At 42.3% G+C, this 6,659-nt stretch overlaps 1 long non-coding RNA gene across 1 annotated transcript; it reads left to right on the top strand.

Moving 5' to 3' along the window:
• Nucleotides 1-2,000: 2,000 nt before the first annotated feature.
• Nucleotides 2,001-5,709, top strand: LOC139032040 (uncharacterized). Its single transcript, XR_011484587.1, has 2 exons — nt 2,001-4,254; nt 5,233-5,709. It is a non-coding gene; the product is annotated as an uncharacterized lncRNA (long non-coding RNA).
• The last annotated feature ends 950 nt before the right edge of the window (nt 5,710-6,659 follow it).

The raw sequence follows: 6,659 nt of genomic DNA, 5'->3' as shown, positions 1-6,659 counted from the left end.
TTTTACTGACTGACACATAGGTCACATTAGCTGAGCTTGGTTTAAGTCGCCAACATACCCTGGTACTTTTCCATGAATGAATTGGAATCCTTGGCTTTAAATTATTTAGGTCAGAAAGAAGAATGGGGAAACATTTTTGTCTATTTTTGGCATTTTCTTGAATCTGAACCCAAACCAGGGTTAAGAGGGGGTAAGTGTTTCCCACTGAGGTCTCCACATTAATATCAAGCTTTTTTTTTTTCCATTTATTTTTATTAGTTGGAGGCTAATTAATATCAAGCTTTTGAAAGTGAAAGTTACTCAGTTGTGTCTGACTCTTTGTGACCCCGTGGACTGTAGCCCGCCAGGCTCCTCTGTCCATGGGGATTCTCCAGGCCAGAATACTAGAGTGGGTAGCCATTCCCTTCTCCAGGGGATCTTCCCAACCCAGGGATCAAACCCAGGTCTACCACATTGCAGGCAGACTCTTTACCAGCTGAGCCACAGGGAATCCCAAGTATACTGGAGGGGTAGCCTATCCCCCTCTCCAGCGGATCTTCCCGACCCAGGAATCGAATTGAGGTCTCCTGCATTGCAGGCGTATTCTTTACCAACTGAGCTATCAGGGAAGCCCAGATATTCAAGCCTTTAGAATAGTTATTAAAATAAAGGTTTTGTTTTAAACTTTAGCTTCTTTCATTTTTTTTTTCCTGGTGGAATCTTGATGGACCTGCCAGGTGTATCCACACCTGGGACAGGAGGGAAGCCAAACGGAAAAGTCAGATGGGCATTGAAGAGTGGCAAGTGGAAAGAATCCCCCTTTAGTACTTTTTGAAACTGGATAGGGTACTTGTGGCAAGAGAGGGTGATGACATAGAGATTTGAACTTGAAGCACTTAGGCTAGAAAGAAAGGAAGGGGTCATCAAAGTCATGGTTGTTGAAATCAGATTGTCTTTAGTTGAGGGTGGAATTAGGTCTGGAGGAGTAGAAAATGGGGGGAAGGAAGAAAAACCCCATTATTTAGCTTTCTGGGTGCCCAGGTGGTTTAGTGTCCAGACTTTCTCTCCTCGCTCTTTTCTCTTTTTTTTTTTAATATTTACTTATTTATTTGTGGCATGCAAACTCTTAGTTGAGGCATGTGGGATCGCTCTGCATTGGGAGCATGGAGTCCTAGCCCCTGGACCACCAGGGAAGTCCCCCTTCTCGCCTCCTTTTTCTCTCTTGTCCCAGGTTAAGGTGATGGTCTATAAGAATGCTCTTCACCACATCTCAGGGAGCATTTTTATGCTTCCCTCATATACAGTTCATTATTTCTAGAAATATTTTTGGGGCGTCATGTTGGGCTGCCCTAGTGGCTCAGAGGCCTTCTCTGGCGGCTCACACTGTAAAGAATCTGCCTGCAAAGCAGAAGACCCACGTTCGATCTCTGGGTCAGGAAGATCCCCCGGAGAAGGGCATGGCAACCCACTCCAGTATTCTTGCCTGGAGAATCCCTTAGACAGAGGAGCCTGGCATGGGCAGTCCATGGGGTTGCACAGACTAGACACAACCTAGCAACTAACACTTTCTGTTGCCCTGGCACTGCTGGAAATGAGTATAAAGAAGAACATGTACTTGAGAGCTAATGATTTATGGAAGCAACAGTAAGAGAAGAGGCTTAAAACTGTGTGTTAAGTAACTTAACAAAGACATGCATCTGATGCTGGAGAAACTGAGAGTACGTAAAGAAAGAACCCAGGCTTAGCTTGCGGGGGATTGGGGACAGTTTTCCAACAACAGGCAACTTGGAGTAGAAGAGGTGAGGAAGAGGCAGAGGAAACACAGGCGCAAAAGCACCAAGATCTGGCTCAGCAGTCTATTTGGGGAACTAACTGCAAATAGATATACTTTTAAGGAAGAGGATGTGTGAAGATGTGCTGGAAACAAAACTTGCAAAAGTAGGAGAGAGTCAGATGATGAGGGGCCTCGGAAGTGGAGGTGGGGTGAGGAGGGGAAACTTTGAAGAATTTGGGGGAGGATAGTGACCCAACCAGATTTGATGTTTAGAAAGATTGTCCTGGAGATAAGTGCTGGTTTGGAATCCTGACCCATATTAATGAGTAAAAATAGCACATTGCAGAGCAATAATGTATTTAATCAAATCTCAGACATCACTGACTGTATGATACAGTTTGATTTCAGAGATGTTAAAATATAAGGGGAAAAAATGTGCCTCTTAAAGTAGAAGAAGGATTTCCCTGGTGGTCCACTGGTGAAGAATCTGCACTTCCACTGCAGGGGATGTGGATTTGATCCCTGCTTGGGGAACTAAGATCCCACATGCTGCACAGTATAGCCAAAAATAGAAAGAAAAACCTATAAAACCTTTAGATAAAAAAAAAAAGTTGAAGTAGAAGAAATGCAAGTGTATTTGGGAGTAAGATTTGAGGACTAGATCAGGGTAACTTTAACCTTTTCTCTACAGCCTTATAAGTGATTTGCTATTTTACAATAAGAGTATACTACTTTTTAGTTTGAAAAAGACACTGAAGGAAAAAAAGACATAAATGAATAACAATGACAAAGGGGGAAAAAAGCAATATCAAATCTTTAGGCTGAAAGAGGGAGACGGAGGCCAGCAGGAAGAACAGTCTGGAAATGACTGAGATAATCCAGAAAAGGGAGCCAAAAGGTCTATATTCAACAGTATCAGAGAAAGAGACAAATGGATCGATTGGAATGATGGGACCAAGTCAATAGGATCTGGAGCCAGAGGAGTCGGAGGTGAGGAACAAGCTGGCTTCTCTCACGTATCTGGCCAACTCGATGGATAGATGTGTTAACCATATACACAAACAGTAAATGTAGAACAAAAAGTCAGTTTTGAAAACAAGAAAGATGCTCAGCTCAGCTTGGGACTTAATAAGTTTGAAATGGCTATGGGCCTTAAAAACGGGAATGTCTAAGGCAGTTGGCTATATAGATTGAAGGCTCCAAGAATGTATGCCATTAGTGTATATAAGCCATCATTTAAGCCACAGGTGATGATAAAATTGCTTAGAAAGAGATATGCCAGCAGTGGGCAGAGAAGGGGGTGAGGGTGAAAAAGGGAAATAAACCTGTTGGGGGACTTAGAAGGAGCAGTTAGAGGGGGCAGAGGAACACCAGTGAGTGGTATCAAGGAAGCACAGAACTAGAAGGGGGAGCAGCCTTCTAGAGTTGATGCCAAGTTAGATAAGAGGTGAAATGTGACCATAGCCTGTTAGGTCACTGGGGCCAGGTCTGGAGCAGTTTCAGGAGAATGGTGAGGACAGACCTCAGGTTATGGAGGGGTGTGGAGTGATTAGGGGGGAGAAAGATTTGACCCTGAAAAAAGGAGGAGAAAGAATTCTAGATCTGGAGACTATCAGATCTTGTAACCTAAGATTTGTTTTTGGTAGTTGTTAGAAGAGATATGATCGGGTCTCCATGCTGAGGGAAAAAAGCCAAGAAAGGATAAGTTGAAAGACCTAGAGGAGAGGGTAAATAATTGATGAAACAGGGTGTGGGGGTGGGGCTGGAGTCCAGAGTTCACATGGAGAGATTCTCTGGGAGAGGATAGAGAGCCACTCTCCACTGAGAACAGAAAGAAGAAAAATGGCTATTGCATTAATTAGGGGGCTAAGAGATTGGGAGGAGGTATTTGAGGACATCTTGGTGGGGGTGAAAAGTAGGTACAAGGCAGTAAGTGTATATGGAACTAGAAGTTTAGGTTCCTGTAAGTAGGACATCAAATATTCTTAGGTCTTGAGGCTTAAGGCTTTCAAATTAAAATGATTTAGAAGTGATGACAAGATTAAGAGCCTGACCATATGTAGTGGAAGTGAGAGGCTTTGGAGGAGATCCATCACAGAACTGTGACTTGGGGTGTTGAATGAGGATAGTGACATCATCTAGGAGTGAGAGGATACCATGGAATCACTTACGTAAATCTTCAGTACTACGGTATGAGTAACACAAATGGCATTTTGCCAGGAGCAATCGCTTTGCTAACAGTGTAGTATAGTGACTCACAAATACGTGTCCCATTCCAGATTATTCTCCTTTATTTGATCCTCAGAACAAGTATGGGAAGTGTGTAGGACAGAAATCATTGTCTTGCAGGAAGTAGCTCTCCTTGCTATTAATATATATGTATGTTTTGTAGGATGTATACTAATGGGCTTGTTCTTTGCCTTCTGTCCAAAGTTCTACTGTGGCTATAGAGTGGAAATCTCTGCCCAGAAGGGTGGAGCTGCCCAGTGTCAACTCTCCAGGTAGGCGGACAGCTCACCAGGTAAAGCTGGAGCTAAGGTGCACCACAAAAGGCAGGAGAGACAACCAGGGTGCTAGCCCACCCTCCCTCTTTCTCTCTCTCCTCCTTCTCCCCCTCCTGCTTCTCCTCTCTCTTCTCCTCCCCACTGTCCCCACCCTTTCTCCTCCTTCTCCTCTGTCTCGCTCAGATTTGGACTTCTACAAGCCTGGGTTCTCCACAGGGTGCTCTGAAATAGCCAGGGGAAAGCATTTTTATGCCGGACGACAAGCTGAGGTGGAGGGCACTAACTTACAAGTCAGATGATCTAATGATACAGGGTTCGCTGCATTTGTTTCCCTTCTCCTGTCCTGAGCCTTTAGTCGTTAATTTTTTCGTCAATATTTATCGAGGACCTACCATGTGTGCACATTTCTGGGGCTGGAATGCAATGATAAACCAGACAGACAGGTTCTCTTTTAGGAAACCTAGATCCAGTAGGGAAAAGACAGAAGATAAACATAAAAATAAATAAGAAATTGTCAGTGATCAGGTACAAGAGCCAAGTGATAAGATATTGACTGGAGAGCTATTCCGGCCAGGATGGACAAGGAAGGTCTCTCTTTGAAGATATCAGTCAATGGAGACCTCAGTGATGAGGAGACAGTCAGGTGAAGGTGGAGGAGAGGGGAGCAGGATGGGAAAGCATTTCAAATAGAGGTACTAACTAACGTTATGTCAGAAATGAGTGTGATGTGGGACTTCTCAGATGGCCCAGTGGTTAAGAGTTCGCTTCCAAAGCAGGGGTGTGGGTTCGATCTCTAATCAGAGGCCTAAGATCCCACATGCTGCTGGGTGTGACCAAAAGATTTTAAAAATGAAACAAGAACTGAATGTGATATTATAGAAAGCTAGCAAAATGCCATGAATTCCATATAAATTAGCATGATGTATTTATAAATTAATTGCCCAATAAACTTCTATGACAACTTTTTCTATTTAGTATACACTCTTGATCAGTCCTGGGTGTTCATTGGAGGGACTGATGTTGAAGCTGAAACTCCAATACTTTGGCCACCTGATGCGGAGAGCTGACTCATTTGAAAAGACCCTGATGCTGGGAAAGATTGAGGGCAGGAGGAGAAGGGGACGACAGAGGATGAGATGGTTAGATGGCATCACCAACTCAATGGACTTGGATTTGGGTGGACTCTGGGAGTTGGTGATGGACAGAGAGGCCTGGCATGCTGCGGTTCATGGGGTTGCAAAGAGTCGGACACGACTGAGCAACTGAACTGAACTGAACTGATACACTCTTGATCATCTTATCAGAATTTTCAGAATGAAAAGATAATTCTTTTTCTTTTCTTATTTACTCTTTATGATTGATAGTTTGGATGCTTGAAGTATATCACTTCACACACAAAAATGCTGGTTGTTTGTAGAACTGCTATAAATTTTTATCATATGAGCACAAGAATTCTGATACATTTATCTCACAAAGCTCTTCTTTGAAATTTATTTTATTGATGTATATTGATTTGTAATATGTTAATTTCTGCAGTACAGGCAAGTGACTCAGTTATATACATATATATATTCTTTTTCATATTCTTTTCCATTATGGTTTATCACAGGATATTGAATATATAGTTTCCTGTGCTGTACAATAAGGTCTTGTTGTTTATCCATTCTATATATAATAGTTTGCATTTGCTAATCCCAAATTCCCCATCCATCCCTTCCCTGCTGTCCCCCCAGCAACCACAAGTCTGTTCTCTGTGTCTTATTTCACAAAATTCTTATCAAAAAAGAAAAAAAAATGTGTTTATAATTGTTTATGCTTTATTATCAAGTATATTCCTAACAAGGAAATGTTTTTTTTTTTTTTTTTTAAATTGGGAGAGTTGCCCAAGCATACACTGTTTTAAAAAATATTTATCTATTTGGCTGTGTTGGGATCTTCGTTGCATCATGCAGGATATTTTGTTGCAGCACACGGATTCCCTAGTTGTGGTGTGCAGGCTCCAGAGTGCTCAGGCTCAGTTATTCTGTGGCATGTGTGATCTTAGTTCTCAGACCAGGGATCAAACCCGCATCCCCTGCACTGAAGGCAGATTCTTAACCACTGGACCAACAGAAAAATCCCACCAAGTGTTCAGTATATTCCCCAAGCTTTATTGAGGTATAACTGACAAATTAAAAATTACATATATATTTTAAATTAAAAGATGCTTGCTCCTTGGAAGAATAGCTATGAAAAACCTAGACAGCATATTAAAAAGCAGAGACATTACTTTGCCAACAAAGGTCCGAATAGTCAAAGCTATGGTTTTTCTAGTAATGTTGTATGAATGTGAGAGTTGGACCATAAAGAAGGCTGAGCACCAAAGAATTGATGCTTTCCAACTGTGATGCTGGAGAAGACTC

Source organism: Odocoileus virginianus, chromosome 29 (assembly GCF_023699985.2).
Source record: "Odocoileus virginianus isolate 20LAN1187 ecotype Illinois chromosome 29, Ovbor_1.2, whole genome shotgun sequence".
Taxonomy (NCBI): Eukaryota; Metazoa; Chordata; class Mammalia; order Artiodactyla; family Cervidae; genus Odocoileus; species Odocoileus virginianus.
The sequence above is the reverse complement of the archived record's forward strand: the minus strand, read 5'-3'. Positions and strand labels throughout refer to the sequence as shown.